The following is a 17,760-nucleotide window of genomic DNA, read 5'->3' on the forward strand; positions in this document are numbered from 1 at the left end:
TTTGAAGGCGTCAAGCGTGGGGATGTTGCAGATCTCTGCAGGGAGAGCGTTCCAGAGGGTGGGGGCTGCCACACTGAAGGCTCTGTCCCGAAGGTTCGCAGTTTGGTGCGGGGGGTGGTAAGCAGGCCAGAGTCTGAAGACCGCAGGTTCCAGGGTGGGGCATGTGGGTGAAGGATGTCCGATAGGTACTGGGGGGCATGGGCATGGAGGGACTTGTAGGTAAGGAGGAGGATTTTGTATGATATGTGGGACTTACCGGCAACCAGTGGAGGTGGATGAGGGTGGGAGTGATGTGCCACGACTTTGTATTGGTGAGTACCCTAGTTTGGACATACTGGTGCCTGTCCAGGGTTTTGTTGGGAACCCTAAACAGGACACCATTGCAGTAGTCCAAGCGGGAGGTGACAAACGCATGGGTTTCGGCAACCGACTCCGAGAGTGACGGTCGGAGTCTGGCAATGTTCCTTAGGTGGAAAAAGGCCGATTTGGTCACAGACTTGACGTGGGAGTGGAAGGAAAGGGTGGAGTCGAGGATGACACCCAGGTTGCGGGCTTCAGGAAATGGGGAGATGGTGCAGCCGTCAACCTCGAGGATGAAGTCACCAACCTTCTGGAGCAGCGCCTTGGGTGCCACAACCATGAGTTCTGTTTTCCTGCCGTTTATTTTAGGATAGTTGGAAGACATCCATGCTTTGATGTCATGCAGGCAGTTGATGAGAGACTGATGGGGGAGCTGGGAGGATGGAGTGGTGCTGAGATACAGTTGGGTGTCATCAGTGTAACAGTAGAAATTGAGTCCATGATGTCGGATGATCTGGCCGAGGGGGAGCATGTAAATGGTGAACAGGAGGGGGCCAAGCACAGAGCCCTGGGGTACACCATGGTGGGCTGGGGCCGGGGGTGAATTTGAATTTGAGCCATTGATGGAGATAAACAGTTTCCTGTTATGGAGGTAGGATGTGAACCAAGACAGCGCTGTGCCAGTGACACCTAGGAGGTCTGAGAGGCGGGTGAGCAGGATGTTGTGAGAGATGGTGTCAAACGCTGCAGAGAGGTCCAGGAGGATGAGGATGCTGAGGCGGCCAGAGTCAGCAGCAATGAGGAGGTCGTTGGTGATCTTGATGAGGGCGGTCTCAGTGCTGTGTTGCTGTCTGAAGCCGGATTGGAAGGGCTCAAATAGCTCATGGTTGGACATGTACAGATGGAGTTGGCCGGCGATCACTCTTTCCAGAGTTTTGCTTAGGAAGGGAAGGTTGGAGATCGGCCGGTGGTTCTGGAGGTCGTCGGGCTCCAGGCCAGGTTTTTTGAGTATGGGGGTGACTGAGGCCATTTTGAAGCTGGTGGGGACTATACCAGGAGCCAGAGAAGTGTTGATGATGACCACCATGTAGGGACAGAGGGTGGGTAGGCAGTCCTTGACCAGGGCTGTGGGCATGGGGTCCAGGGAGCAGGTGGAGGTCTTGGCCGAGCTGACCAGTTTGGCCACTTGGAGAGCATCCACAAGGGAGAAGGAGGAGAGGCGCGGCGCTGGGGGTGCGTTACCAGGTGGCTGAGGTGCAGGTAGGGGGAGGGTCAGGCGCCAGGAGCTGCTGATGGATGGCCTCGACTTTCGCCTGTAAGAAGTCGAGTAATTTGGAGCACAGATCGGGAGCCCCTGAGGTCTGGGGGGCGGAGTAGGCGGTTGATGGTGGAGAACAGTGTTCTGGGGTTGCTTTGCTGGGCACCAATGAGACGGGAGTCGTTATACATGACAAAGCAGGATATCAGCAAGAACCATTACATGTTTGGGATTTGCTTGGAAAATGACACAAGTATATTATCAAATTATTTTTGTTATAGATTGTTTGTGTATTGACTTAGCTCAACTTGTTTCTGTTCTGTGAAATGGGTGGGGGGAAAAAACTTTTAAAGAAAGATTAAACAAGAACTAAGCACTTTCACACATCAATGCATGACAGGCTTTTGATCTCAAATCATTTTAGGTGTTAAAAAGGAAATATCAATATTGCAAATGTGTTGATATATTTTGTAAAGCTACCTTTTGATAACAGTAGATTAAGAATTTGTTAATCATACATAAGGAAAAGATGAAGTCTCAAAAGACTTTAATCGTTCTGTTTATTACATTGTGTTTAATACATTCATTAAGATTTAACTGCAGTAGTTTCAAAAGTGCAACAATGAGCTCAGGTTTTCAATAACTCAGATAAATGGAGAAAATATGACGTTATACGTATTTTACACCATTTTCCTTTTCTGCCTTGCTTTTCATCCGTGAATCTTTACACTTACGAAAATACACCCACAGACACTTAAAGTCGACAAATGGCACTCCTTCAGTCCTCTAATGAAACTTAATGTACTCCGTCCCAGGAGAGACTTGAGAGGAGAAGCTGTCCTTCGCAGTGTGAGCGGAACAGAGACACAGCAAGTTGACTGAGACCTATTCCTGTCAGACACACTGACTGTGTGATGGATTATCTGTCAGGCAATCTGAGAGGACGCCCAGACACACAGGGTCCTCCATGAAAGACACACACACAAAGCCTTCCTCTTCCTCCTCCTGTATGCACCGGGAAGATTTATCTGACAGGAGTTTCAAACCGTTTTAAACTGTAGTAACTTGTTATTATCTCGAAAGTCAAGAGGACTCCAGGTGCCCTCTGGTAATTTCTGACATCTTTGTTTTCCTTTGTTAGGAAGTGACATGCTGTGTATTAACCGCCAACCTTGACACAAAGTAAAAGGAGATATTAAGTGGAATTGTTGGCTATCTGCTATAATTTATTTGCCATTTATTAATTTTAAGCGTCCCTATCACCCAGTCATCTCGAGATACAAATGCAGAGGTATGTGTCTCCGTGCCGCACGCCGTAGAAATGGACTGAAGGGTTCAATAATTGCCTTATTTCATGCTCTTCCCTCCGTGTGTCAGAAATATCCCTGCTGATGGATTGGACGGAGGAATTTAAGGCTTATTAAAGCCCTCTACTCTGGGCGCTGATATTGTTTAATTCAGTGTCAAGCTGGAGGTCACAACGAAATGTGCACACTGATTTACTTGGCAAAATTAGTGCCGCTCCTTCATATAAATATAGATGAGGGGGGAAAGAAGCTTTAGAGGTCAGCCTGAAGACTTCCATCATGTAGCCCGCTGCTTCTAACTCGGCTAATACCTCTGGAGGTGAGAGAGGGGGTTGTTGTTTTAAACCACCCTTTGGGCGGGCTGCTCCTTTAATTAAGCTGAATTATTATGCCCGGGGAGTTTTATTGTTCACCCTTGGTGGCTCACTCCATTTGTCTCTGTAATTGTCCATTTTGCCTCCTCAAAACACGGCCGTTTTCTTTATTTTATGTGGTTCTGTATTGATGTCAAAACGGTAATTGCCACTTTATGAAGCCGCCGTCAGTGTTGAGGCATGTTGGGAGAGGCGGCGCTCGTGAAATGCCTTTTTTCAGACAACAGGGTCAAGGCTATCTCTCAGGAAGTATTGGATATTTATTGAGTCATTTGGAAGCAAAAACTATGAGCATATTAGTTCATAATAAAGCAATAGCGGGATGAATTGACTCCGGCTTCATCTGTCAGGGACAAGGGGTTGCTCAATATTTACAATTTTCTGCCTGTGCATCTGGTGACGTGTGTGTGTGTGTGTGTGTGTGTGTGTGTGTGTGTGTGTGTGTGTGTGTGTGTGTGTGTGTGTGTGTGTGTGTGTGTGTGTGTGTGTGTGTGTGTGTGTGTGTGTGTGTGTGTGTGTGTGTGTGTGTGTGTGTGTGTGTGTGTGTGTGTGTGTGTGTGTGTGTGTGTGTGTGTGTGTGTGTGTGTGTGTGTGTGTGTGTGTGTGTGTGTGTTGTTTCCTTCCTTGTGTGCAGTGCGAACACGTGTAAACGCGTATGTTTTTTGAGTGCTTCGTATAAAGCCGGCAAACATCTTCCTTCCCACGGGACTATCCAAACACGGAAACATCGCTCGTTATTTGTTTTCTACTTCTTGGTCACAGGTGCCTCATATCCCAACCGTCGTTATTGTCTTACCACCAGTCTGAAATCATAAAAAATGGCAGGTTTTATGGGTGAAGAGGAAACACAGTGTGGGCGAGAGTAAAAATGTCAAGAGTGAAGGAGGAGTGCAGGCTGACGGCTGCCGTCCAGGTCCTCAGATTTGGCCTTGGCTCGCAGATGAGCAGAAAAATCCATTTCCCTCTCTCCAAATGTTGTCAGTGTGTCTGTAATTGAAGGACTTGGAATCGATTTAAATTACCTTGGCTGTCTGGAGAAATTGAACGAAGAGGAGACCGATTTTAAAAGTAGCAATAAGCAGCATACCTTCTGAATCTTTTCCTTTTTCCGTGACAATGTCTTGTTTGTGGAACCGTCTCGGGAACTTATCTCACAATCTTTACAATTTTACAACGAGGGTCTTTTCTGCAGTTTCAAGTGCAAATGTTAAATGCACAAGGTTGGTCTCGAATAACTTTTTGGTTGTTTCAAGTAAAGCTTCATTAGCAACCCTCCCATCACGCTTTGCTTTCCTTCCATCAATCAAACCTTCAAGTTCCCCTCTTTTGCCCTCAATGAACGCATCCATACCTCTAGCATATAACTGTTCCTCTTATTTCCTTTCTTTGTGTCTAACATTGCTTTTCTTTAATTCCCAACCTTTTTCCCCATTATTTATTTCCATCCGTCCTCTTAAGGTATGCACCAATCCTACTTTTCAGTCCTGATTGCAATCGGGTATCGGCCAATACTGAGTGCCATCTGATACCAGAGTTGATAATAAACTGAACGTCTCATTGCGTGGAATATAAATGCTCTGATTTGTTATTTATTAAAGTAATGGAATCCAATACATTGTCGGCATATTGTCGCCAACACCTGAGTCAGGATCAGTGCATCTCTACTCAAATTCATCCATGTTGTCGTCCTTCCTCTTTTTTCTAACTTTGATTATCTTTCCCTAACCTCATCCTTTCAACTGATCCCATCTCTACATCAAACTTCCTCTCCACCCTTCCCTTCCTCACCTCTTGCATCCTTTCTTCCACCTCCTTTCCTGTCATTTGTCTGCAAATCGTTCAGACATCCATTACTGTTTTAGCCATGCGGCGGTCATGGGTGTTCGGATGTTGTTGTCAATCTGTCCTTAACTTTGGTCCAGACTAAACAACCTCTGAATTGGTTGCCATAAGGCTGTGTACAGCTGTTCATGGTCCCCAGAGGATGTATCCTAATGACCGCTGAATTCTCCTGGAGTGTCATCCAGAGTTTTTAATTGAAATGTTTTTATCACTTCCTACTGTCTTTCTAACTGCTTGCATATTCCCTTAGTAACATAAAAACAGACTTCAAATCTAATAATAATAATACATTTTATTTCTATAGCGCTTTTCTTGAACCCAAAGACGCTTTACATTTGGAAGGGAGGGTCGACAAACAAAATCTGAATACATGCAACATCCCATCCCTTCATCACGTTTCTTTTCCATTAGTCCCTTCTTTCCTGCCTGCCCTTTCCGCCCGTCATTCAGACATCTATTTATTCGTTCATCCTTTTGTAATTCAGCTAGTTCTTCCTTTAACCTACAATTATACTTCCTTTCTCTCATTTCCATCACTGTCAAATCCTTATTCCGCTCTACATGCTACCTTCCTTCTTTGCTTATGTTTTTGTCGCTTGTACATTCTTCCTTCTTTACCTAAAATATTTCCTCGATTCTTCCCGATTCCTTCATTGCTTTCTTTCTTCCTTTCTTCCTCACCGACTTCCCATTGTCACTTGAGTAAGTTCAGAGGAAGGTAAATGCGAGCTACACCTTTTTAAGTATTCTCCATTTGCCTGATTTTCCTACCATTACGTTGTTGTTTTTGGCCGGCTGCCCATGATCCTATCATCTAGAAAATAGCATCATGAGAGGAGAACAATCTTCTTCTCGAATAGCAGTAGTTAAAAGCTCATTTGGTGTGACCTCTGAAAGCCGACGCCCCCTAATTAAAACAGTGGCAACAGAATGCCGTTTCAAATTGCTTGATAATTAGGCTCCAGGGTTATCCTGGAGGAGCGCTCGGCAGGTGTTCAGCTGACACGATCACACACTCCATTGTCCCACAATGCCACACTTTAATGCCGTCTACTGAGCAAAAATAAAGTTGGGACGCAATCCTTAGAGGGTGACCGTACGGCGCAGAAATTCAAGGGGATGCTTTTGTTTATTGGCAAGCTGGTTTTGATGAGTTTCATGTCGAACACACTTCATCTTTTTTGTTTTAAATAACACACAGCTCACTCCATCACAACTTAATCCATCAACTTCCTGATTCATGCTTGCATATAGGAATGTGTGTGTGTGTCTGTTTTGTGTGCTCAGCGAGGGCTGTGCCTCGGGGTGAAGGTGACTTTGACACTTAATAGCGATAACGTTAGCTTCTCACTGCCTTCTTCTCTCCCTCTGCCGTCTCATACTCGAGCTGAATTCATGAAACCTGTTTGTGTCAGGTGCTATCGCCATCAAACGCCTCGGCCCGCCGCGTGCGCTGAGAGGCCGGTGTGTGTCGAGCGCCTGGGAAAAGTGGACTGTCACCTGTGGTTTTGGCAACAATATAAAGCGGAGCGGTAATGGCGAGATGAAGGCTCTGAAGCGCCCTCACGCACCCGGCTATAAACAGACACAGTAAACAAGATGATGAAGTTTAGCATGCGCGCTGAGATCTGCCTTGTCGAGGATGTTCTTTGGTGCGGGAGCTGTGGGTAATCAGAGAGAGTGTGTGTGTGTGTGTGTGTGTGTGTGTGTGTGTGTGTGTGTGTGTGTGTGTGTGTGTGTGTGTGTGTGTGTGTGTGTGTGTGTGTGTGTGTGTGTGTGTGTGTGTGTGTGTGTGTGTGTGTGTGTGTGTGTGTGTGTGTGTGTGTGTGTGTGTGTGTGTGTGTGTGTGTGTGTGTGTGTGTGTGTGTGTGTGTGTGTGTGTGATGAGCTGTTTGTGTAGGGAAATATGCTTGAAGGTTTGTTAGTACTCAAGTGAATTGCGTATCCAAGGTAAACTCATGCCAGATGAGCGCATCAGAATAGGCATGAGCTATGAATACGTTGAGACAGCGATGACTAATTGTTAACTTGACTTTCCTTTGTTTACATACTGTAGTTTTTTGTTTACACAGTAGCACACGTTCATGAGTGGGAGCTTCCATCAACTGTAGAGCACTCCTACTTGTGTTGGCTGCTGAGAGGTCATGCATGGTGGGGATGAAATGCCTTATTGATGGGCATGTTGTTGGAAGCTGGTCAGCAGTGTTTATTTGGTTTGGCTTATTAGGCGCATAGCCTTGGCTCATCAGGTACAGGACTTTCAGACCAGAAAATCCTTACCAGGTGAAATGTAGAAATTCTGCATTGCCCTAGCTGTGTTCATTAATGAGATGCAAATGGTTTCATCATAGCAACTCCATGGGATGCTAACATATCTGTATTTATTCCATCGGTGCAGCTTTTTTTAATGTTGAATAATGCAGAGGCTGTGAAAATCACATTAATGTACATTTCTGCTGTGTCATTTAGATTTCATAAGAAACATGCATGTATGTATTCCACATGCTCTCCATTGCCCTAACGGATAGATGAACTATTATTATTGTATCTATTCATAACAACTGTAATGTTATGGAGTGTTATATACAACTATGCGTATTACCAGTAATGGTTTCAAAGTCAGACATCGCGCAAACTTACTCAGACACTTAGGACACCATTAGAATTACAGTACAGTGCAATTCAAATCTCAAATCAAACAAAAAAAGGAAGGGTCTTTAACCATGTAACATACTGCTGTAATGTGTTATGCGGCACATGTATGGTGAGAGAAAGAGGGAGGCAGTATAGGAATGAAAGCAGGCCACGCTCCCATAGATGAACACATTACCAACATCCGAAGGATATTTCAAACACTTCCCCTTGTAAAATTCTCCATTACATGGGTCAATAGAGGGCAATGGGAGAAGAATAAATACCCACACCTCTCCCAAAGACTGCCGCTTTCTCCTTTGCCTACAAACACACACACACACACACACACACACACACACACACACACACACACACACACACACACACACACACACACACACACACACACACACACACACACACACACACACACACACACTCTGACACTCGCTGTCAGCCCATCTGATTGCCTGTTAGGGAGTCTCACCCACCACGACAAGTACCCTTTTTTGCCAAGAACCATTTTCCCCGCCATGTCAGATATGGGGATATTAATGAATGCCCAATGACAGTACTTAGGGAGCCGAGCAGCTATTCTGCCTCGGTGAATTTACCCGCGGGTCACTTTTGTGCGACAGGAAAAATAAACGATGGAAACAAACAGGTGCGGGTCGGAAACTCATCTCCTCTCCCAGATTAAAAACTCATCTTTCAAAGCAGCGCGGCGTTATTGAGACTGATTCTCGGGGCTCTCAATGCAAATGGAGCTATGATTAGGCACAGAGGAGACGTGGCCGTTGTCGAGGAGACGGTGTGTCCCTCTGTCCAATTACCTCTGTAAGGAGAGAGAGGGCCAAAGGCGGCCTCTGAAACACTCATTTAGACTGTTGTGTGTGTGTGTGTGTGTGTGTGTGTGTGTGTGTGTGTGTGTGTGTGTGTGTGTGTGTGTGTGTGTGTGTGTGTGTGTGTGTGTGTGTGTGTGTGTGTGTGTGTGTGTGTGTGTGTGTGTGTGTGTGTGTGTGTGTGTGTGTGTGTGTGTGTGTGTGTGTGTGTGTGTGTGTGTGTGTGTGTGTGTGTGCGCGCGCGACTGACTACTGGACCAATTAACCTAATGTTTTTCTGCTGATTTCTGACTTTATGCTCAAGGACAAGTTTTAATATCCTTTTTTTATTGAGTGTCTTATACAGTCATTCACTGCTGACTCTTCACTTTTAACCAATCAACAGAGTCCGTTTGATATTGTATTCGTGATAATATATCAAAAACTAAAGAAAACACATACAACAAGCTTTCCATAAGAACAATTCATATTTAATGTCCAAAATGGAGTAGAAAGATGCAACATGCCTATCGGTCCTAACCCTATTCTAAACCAATACATTCTCAAAATATCACATGAACCTCACAATTAAACCACTATATTCATCATTATCCTGCATAATTACCAACATTGCCAAATTAAGAATAAAAACATACATCACATACTATGTCCTTGATGTTCCCTAATTTCTGTTGCTTTTAAACCGTCTGATATTTCTACTTAGTCTTCAACCACTCCATTCCATAAAATCCCCTCACAAATTGATATGCAAACACTGTTAAGATCACACACTGCGCATAACCAAAATCTGTCCTTTGTTATTATAAGAGACACCTAGTGACAGAAGAGTACATCTTTAAGCTATAGTAATGACGACTTAACCCTTAATATGTATTTAAAACGCAATTAAGGGCATCTATGTGAATATAATGCCATGAACACAATCTGTTATACTAATCTTACAATATGAGCCTTATTGGATGGCAAAAGTAGGATACAATTGGTGAAAGCGGAGGAGATGTTACTTCATGTTTGCTTTACTGATATACCAGAACTGAATAAGACCCAGCATCTCTTTGAAAAGGAAATACACTCTCGCCTGCGTGTACTTGATGTAATATGAAATGAGTTGAATCTTTGATGAATTCACAGGTCATTAAAGTACTGCTTCTGATGCCTTTTTAATGAAAAGCGCCCGGTAGAGCTTATCCAGCTGGGATAAAGCGAGGGAGATTTTATCTGCCGGTGTTTCCTCATTAACCTTAAATTATGCAAACCAGAACAGTTCACATTCGAGTTTGTAGACGGCTCCGTTTGCTCCTTCTTACAGTGCCACCCTGTCCCCTCTCTCTCTTCCTGATCACTGACCGCTTTCATATTGGCTCCAACAGTCTGACGGGTCATATCTGCTTTTCATTGCCACTGATTCCACTGCTGCTTTGCTCTGTAATGAGCTCTGGTAAGCCCACAAGGTTATTTGGTACAGCAACATCAAAATATATTTTGTATCTGCGGACTGTGTGCTTGAGTGTGTTTGCGGGTGTGGAGCACATCAAGCCAAACAACCTGCCAGCAAGGTCGGTAAAAGCAGAAACTCATCTCTCCCCATTCACACACGTATGCCTCTGTTCCACCTCGATCCCTATCTGGAGACTTGCATGTTCTTGCGGAAATCGGGTGGAGGATCTGCAGCCTCAGTGTTCGACTTCATGATAAAGTATATACAGTACATCTGGTCTGCTGATATTGATGATCCTATCTGGAATAATGAGTTGTTTTTCACACCAAGAAATATGTGTGTTCTGTTGAATTCTTAGCAACATTAGTTTTACACTAAAGGTAACTGTATTGAAATGGTGGAATCTGAGAACAATTAAGAAGCAAACTTGCTGCAAAAAGTCCAAAAAGGAAAGAAACTAATAGGTCAGACATTTTCCGAAAAACTTGTTCTGAGGTAAAACCTAAAGCAAGTGCACACGAAGATGTCTAGTAAATATCAGTGTTTATGTTAAAGGAAGTTGGTCTCTGATGTGTGTTAATAATGAATACATAACTGAGTACCTTAGTGTTCTTCTCCAAACAACTTTAGCTTACCTGGGAGTTACAATCTTCAGCAGGGACGTGCACAGGTACGGGCTAATGTTGCCCGGGCAATGGCCCTTTTGTCATTTTTGACTGACCTGCCCCTCTGGAGAGAGTGAAAGGTTTATGTTTTTTCTGTCGTGACCGAATAAACATGATAAGCCCACAATTAGTATTGTAGCGTCTCGCTGCGATAAAACCAACACATCCTCACTCCCAGGTCGGCCTATGTTGACGTTATGTCAAGTCCCCTGCCGGCTTTTTCCAACGCAAGGGGGGGGGCCCTTAACGTCCATTTTCAGCTTTCCGGGATGTCCATATGCTTCTATGGACGCTCATGGAAGCACGGCATTCGTTTGTGTCGACTGCCCTTAAAGGCAATGAGAGCGTCCATTCTCATTGGATAACGGAGAATTGTACACCCGGAAGTAAGTATTCCTCTTACTGTCGATTGATTTTACAGTGATATCTGCACTACTCATCGACTAAAAAACACCAGATCATCCTTGTTAATTACACAACATTGATTGGTTTAAATTGTGTGCAATGCTTTTGTATTTTTCCCCTTCGATTCGGAGAAACAAATCTTTTTTCGGAGTAAAGGATGGCAGAAGACACTACACTACCCAGAATCCCCAGCTATCGTTTGGACTACACCATAAGCTCTGTTTGACGTCACGTGATCTTCAAATTTCTCCCTGCAGAAAAAAAACATGGCCGAACTTCGTTTTATTGGAAAATGCCTATTTTAAAGTTAGTTTGGCCATTAAAATGCGTTTTGATGTCATTTGATGTGAGAAATATGAGTTGTTATTTCAGATGATGTGTGCAGTGGATGTACATGATCTTTAGTTTGCTAGTTATTACGAAGATTACTTCAGGAAATTGCGTCCAACGTTTTCATTGTTACCAAGGTGTTACGACTGGAGCACACAAAAACTGATAGGACCCAAATGCACGACTCTAGACAAAAGATGATTCAAAAAAAGGTTTTACTGTGATGATAAGGAAGGTAATCCATTCACAAGGTTCAAAACGATCTGGCACTTGGCACAGGGAACACACAGAATATATACAAAAGCAAGGGACTCCACAGGTGCAAACAATAAGGGCGGGGCAGGTAATCAGGTCCGTGGACAAACAGGCAAGGTAGGAATCGAACTACCTGAAATGAGAAATGACAAAGTAAAACAGGAAATGGCAGACACGGACTTGACAATATAGACTCACAGAGAAATAATACTAACAGATCTGACGAGACACAACAGTACCCCCTCCTCTACGGCCGACTCCGGACGGCCCAGAGTCCTGTGGATTAAGTCTGAAAAAGTCCTTTATCAGTTTCTGATCCACAACAAAACTTGCTGGTACCCACGACCGATGTTCTGGACCATATCCTTTCCAGTCTACAAGGAACTGTCGGCCGCGTCCTCTCTTCCTGACTGCTAGCAGTTTCTTGACGTCATATATCAGACCGCCGTCTAACATCCGGGGGGGAGGAGGAGGCTTGGATGGAGGAACCAAACGACTCTCCCGAACCGGTTTGACTTTGGCAACATGAAAGGTCGGATGGACTCTCAAGGACCTGGGCAGGCGCAGGCGAACAGCCACCGGGTTAATAACTTTCGTTATGGGAAACGGACCCACAAACCTCGGAGCCAGCTTCCTGGAGGCCACACACAGGGGCAGATCTCTTGTAGATAGCCAAACCTTCTGCCCGGGTTTGTAGGCAGGTGCCGGACGACGATGTCGATCTGCTGTCTTTTTCATGCGAGCAGCACTCTTCAGGAGAACCTGGCGAGCTCCTGCCCAGACTCTGTGACACCGCCTCACCAGGGCATGTGCTGACGGTACAGTCACTTCCTTCTCTACTTCTGGAAACAGAGGAGGTTGGTAACCATAGGCGCAGTGAAAAGGGGAGAGACCCGTGGCAGATGTAGGTTGGGTGTTGTGGGCATACTCCACCCATATCAGCTGCTTGCTCCAAGTTGTGGGATTCTGGGACACCAGACACCGTAAACACGTCTCCAGTTCCTGGTTGATCCTCTCTGATTGACCATTAGCCTGTGGGTGGTAACCAGATGTGAGGCTGGGAGTGGCTCCTATCAGGCTGCAGAACTCCTTCCAAAACTGGGAAACGAACTGCGGCCCACGGTCTGACACCACATCTCGAGGAAATCCATGCAGCCTGAAAACATGAGATAAGAGCGCTTCTGCTGTCTCTTTAGCAGAGGGAGATTTGGGCATGGGGATAAAGTGAGTCATTTTGGTGAATCTGTCAACAACAGTGCAAATGGTGGTGTTACCTGCAGAGGGCGGCAGTCCAGTGACAAAATCCAGCGAGATGTCAGACCATGGGCGGCTTGGAATGGACAAAGGTTGCAGTAGACCCATAGGAGACTGGGTCGAGGTCTTATTCCGAGCACAGGTAGTGCAGGCTGCCACATACTCAGTAACCTCCTTCTCCATTTTAGGCCACCAAAACCTTTGCTTTATCATGTACATAGTTCGTCTGATACCTGGATGACATGTTAATACAGATGTGTGAGCCCAGTGAATCACATCAGAGCGGACAGATGGGGGAACAAAGAGACGGTTAGGGGGGCCACCACTGGGTACCGTTTTTCCCTCTAAAGCTTGATTTACCTTAGCCTCAATTGGCCATGTCACCCCTCCTATCACCTGAGTGGGCGGTAAAATGGACTCTGTCTCCTTGGAAAGAGCCTCTGGGTCAAAAAGCCTGGATAACGCGTCTGGTTTGGCGTTCTGTGAGCCAGGACGGTAGGAGAGAGTGAAGTTAAACCTATTGAAAAATAAGGTCCATCGTGCCTGTCTGGAGTTTAACCTCTTAGCCTTGCGTATGTACTCCACATTTTTGTGGTCTGTCCACACAATAAATGGCTGTTTTGCCCCTTCTAGCCAGTGCCTCCACTCATCCAGTGCTACCTTCACGGCTAATAACTCTCTATTGCCTACGTCATAGTTCCGTTCAGCCGCAGTCAACTTACGGGAAAGGTAGGCACATGGATGGAGCTTACTGTCTTTCTCTGCCCTCTGTGAGAGGACCGCCCCGATGCCCTCGTTGGAGGCATCTACCTCCACCGTGAACTGCCGTTGGGAATCCGGGATGGTAAGTATTGGAGCTGTAGTGAAAACTTTTTTCAACTTCTGGAAGGCCTGGTCTGCCTGTGGGGTCCACACAAACTGAACAGAAGGAGAGGTGAGTACATGCATAGGAGCGGCAATAGAACTAAAATTCCTAACAAACTTCCTGTAGAAGTTAGCAAATCCAAGGAATTGTTGGACTTTTTTCCTGGAAGAGGGTGTGGGCCATTCAGCCACAGCGCTCACTTTAGCAGGATCCATCATTATCTGGTCAGGACCCAGGATGAAACCCAGAAATGAAGTGGAACTGACGTGGAACTCACATTTTTCAGCCTTAACATAAAGTTGATTGTCCAACAACTTTCTTAATACCTGACGAACATGCGAAACGTGTGAACCTTCATCACGGGAAAAAATCAGGATATCATCAAGATAGACAAAAACAAAATGATTCAAAAATTCCCTCAACACATCATTTATGAGACCCTGAAAAACGGCAGGTGCATTTGTTAGACCAAAAGGCATTACCAGATACTCATAATGTCCGCTTGGAGTGTTGAAACCAGTCTTCCACTCGTCCCCCTCCCGTATCCTCACCAAGTGGTAAGCGTTACGCAGGTCAAGTTTTGAAAAAACTCTAGCTCCTTTCAACAGTTCAAACGCTGAGGTCATAAGCGGGAGGGGGTACCTGTTCTTGATGGTTATGTCGTTTAGGGGGCTGTAGTCGATGCAAGGTCTTAGGGATCCATCTTTCTTCTCAACGAAGAAAAAACCAGCTCCGGCGGGAGATGACGAGGGACGGATAAGACCCGTTTTGAGAGAGCCGTCTATGTACTCTCTCATAGACTCTCTCTCTGGAGCTGAGCGAGAGTACAGTCTTCCCTTGGGCAAGGGGGACCCAGGCAGGAGATCGATGGCGCAGTCATAGGTGCGATGAGGAGGAAGGGATGTCGCTTTAGTTTTATTGAACACCTCCTTGAGATCTCGGTAGCAGCTGGGTACGTTCGAAAGGTCAGGGAAGTCTGAGTCTTGATTATTTTCATGTTCCCTGAATGTTACGACTGGAGCACACAAAAACTGATAGGACCCAAATGCACGACTCTAGACAAAAGATGATTCAAAAAAAGGTTTTACTGTGATGATAAGCAAGGTAATCCATTCACAAGGTTCAAAACGATCTGGCACTTGGCACAGGGAACACACAGAATATATACAAAAGCAAGGGACTCCACAGGTGCAAACAATAAGGGCGGGGCAGGTAATCAGGTCCGTGGACAAACAGGCAAGGTAGGAATCGAACTACCTGAAATGAGAAATGACAAAGTAAAACAGGAAATGGCAGACACGGACTTGACAATATAGACTCACAGAGAAATAATACTAACAGATCTGACGAGACACAACACAAGGTGGTTGCTAGGGACGCTGCTATCGATATTATTTATGTTATGTTGTGTAACTGTTTAATGGTGTTATCTTTATTGCTACCCCCTTCCCCGTCAATGTATAGTGTTGGTCCACAGCGCAAACATATTAGTTTAACAAAATCCGCATCTAAAGATACGTTATTTTCCCCTGTGCAATTCCAGTCTCACATCTCACAACACATTGTCATTAACAAATACCGGAAACAGACCGAAAACATTTTTAAAAAATAAAATAATACCTTATTCCGAGTGTACTTGCTTTTCTCTTTGAAAGTCATCACATAACAGCATTGTAATACATGGTTCGGCTGCATTAAATATTACATATCTGCCGTAGTTCTGTATTTATAGAGCCCTGAAAACGTGACGTGGATCATAAATATATCAGCCATTAAACAACATCTTACATTTCTTTTCACACAATACGTCTCCTTGCAGTATCAACACTAATTCGGCTGACTTTTATATTTGATCCAATTGGTAGATAGGCTGTATTTACACCATAAAGGTGCACAGCTGATATAAAGGGACACCTAGTGGTTAAAACATGTTATTGAATTTCATTATTTTTATTATTAGATATTAATAGGATCCCTATAAAGTATATTCATTACTCGTTATTCTCTACTAATAGTTAATTAAAGACTGTATGTAATGACTATTTTGCACATCCCGTTCAAGATTTCAAGATTTTCTAAGGTTTATTGACATATCATATAGGCCTACACAACTGTGGTGTAGTTCTGCACTGAATGAAAAACTTGGGTCGCAGGTTCCTCAATAGTGCATTACAAGACATCTATCAATATTTGTGCATACCTCCAGCAATGTTAACTATGTTGAAGCACTTATTTTAACTGATATTATACATAATGTATTATACTCTTATAGATGTATGCAGATATTTCATCTCCGGCCTTGTCAGGTATTGAACAATCAATAAATAAAGAACACAGAATTGTTGAATATAAAACACAGAATTTGTGTGATTATACTAAATGATTTACAAATAAACACCACTGCACATTTGCAACTGTTACACATGCTGATGTAACGCAAATGTTCCAACTCGGGATCAATAAAGTATATCTTATCTTAAGCTGATCGATGGCTACTGCCATATTTGCAAAATGTGCCTCTGAACCTTGACAAGTGCATGTTTCAGGCTTATCAATTAATGTAATGTAATGTTATCACAGGGGTCACACACATAAGACCAGCTGTTAAATAAAGCTCTTCTGACCTTAGCTGGCATGTGGGTAGGCCTATATATATTAATGCTGCCCATTATGGGCACGAGCAATTTTCACCCATTTATTAATTATATGTTAAATGTGAGTGTTTCCTGTTCCCTAAATCTCCAGGGATGTACACAGTTTAATACTGGCAACTTCTTATTATGGGAAATACGAAAACGTCTTTTAAAACTACAACTCCCAGTAGAGACGTGCCATAGAGAACATGTTGCGAAACACAATAGCCAGCATGTGTAGTTCTGGGGACGGGGTGGGGGAGGGGGGGACACGGTGGACCCGTTCAAATCCAGTTTTGGACAGTCTGCCGTGGTTCCATCCCATTTCAAGTGCTGTTCGAGGCTCGGTAACCCTCGGAGCACACTCTCCAATCACAGAGCTTGAGGACTATCACGGGGTTTGTCAAACAGAGCACATGGTGTAGTCCAAACGATAGCTGGGGATTCTGGGTAGTGTAGTGTCTTCTGCCATCCTTTACTCCGAAAAAAGATTTGTTTCTCCGAATCGAAGGGGAAAAATACAAAAGCATTGCACACAATTTAAACCAATCAATGTTGTGTAATTAACAAGGATAATCTGGTGTTTTTTAGTCGATGAGTAGTGCAGATATCACTGTAAAATCAATCGACAGTAAGAGGAATACTTACTTCCGGGTGTACAATTCTCCGTTATCCAATGAGAATGGACGCTCTCATTGCCTTTAAGGGCAGTCGACACAAACGAATGCCGTGCTTCCATGAGCTTCGATAGAAGCATATGGACATCCCGGAAAGCTGAAAATGGACGCTAAGGGCCCCCCCCTTGCGTTAGAAAAAGCCGGCAGGGGACTTGACATAACGTCAACATAGGCCGACCTGGGAGTGAGGATGTGTTGATAAAACACACCTTGTCAGCGCTGTCATCTGCCCCCAGTAGTGATGGGTCGTTCGCGAACGATTCGTTCTTTTTGAACGAATCTTTGAGGTGAACGAGATGAACTGATTCCTCCCACAAAACGATTCGTTCGCTGTTCGCGAACGACGAACTTAAAGAACTGGCGGAAACAGTTCAGAACTGTTTCCTACAGTGTAGCTACTGTAATCAGAGTCTGAGCTCCGACACACACACACACACACACACACACACACACACACACACACACACACACACACACACACACCCTCCTCAACCTGTCCGCAATAAAGAGGACGGATACCTGAACCGTAGCGTCCTGCTAGCTTAGCGATAAATACACACATCTTTGTATTCTCCTCCCCCTGTCGGCCCTAAAAGCTTCAGATGGTGGATACCTGAGCTCCATAGCGTCCCGCTAATGTGAAAAACACACAGCGTTAGCGGGACATTCTCCTCCCCCTGT

Source organism: Pseudochaenichthys georgianus, chromosome 5, assembly GCF_902827115.2.
Source record: "Pseudochaenichthys georgianus chromosome 5, fPseGeo1.2, whole genome shotgun sequence".
In the NCBI taxonomy this organism is placed as follows: Eukaryota; Metazoa; Chordata; class Actinopteri; order Perciformes; family Channichthyidae; genus Pseudochaenichthys; species Pseudochaenichthys georgianus.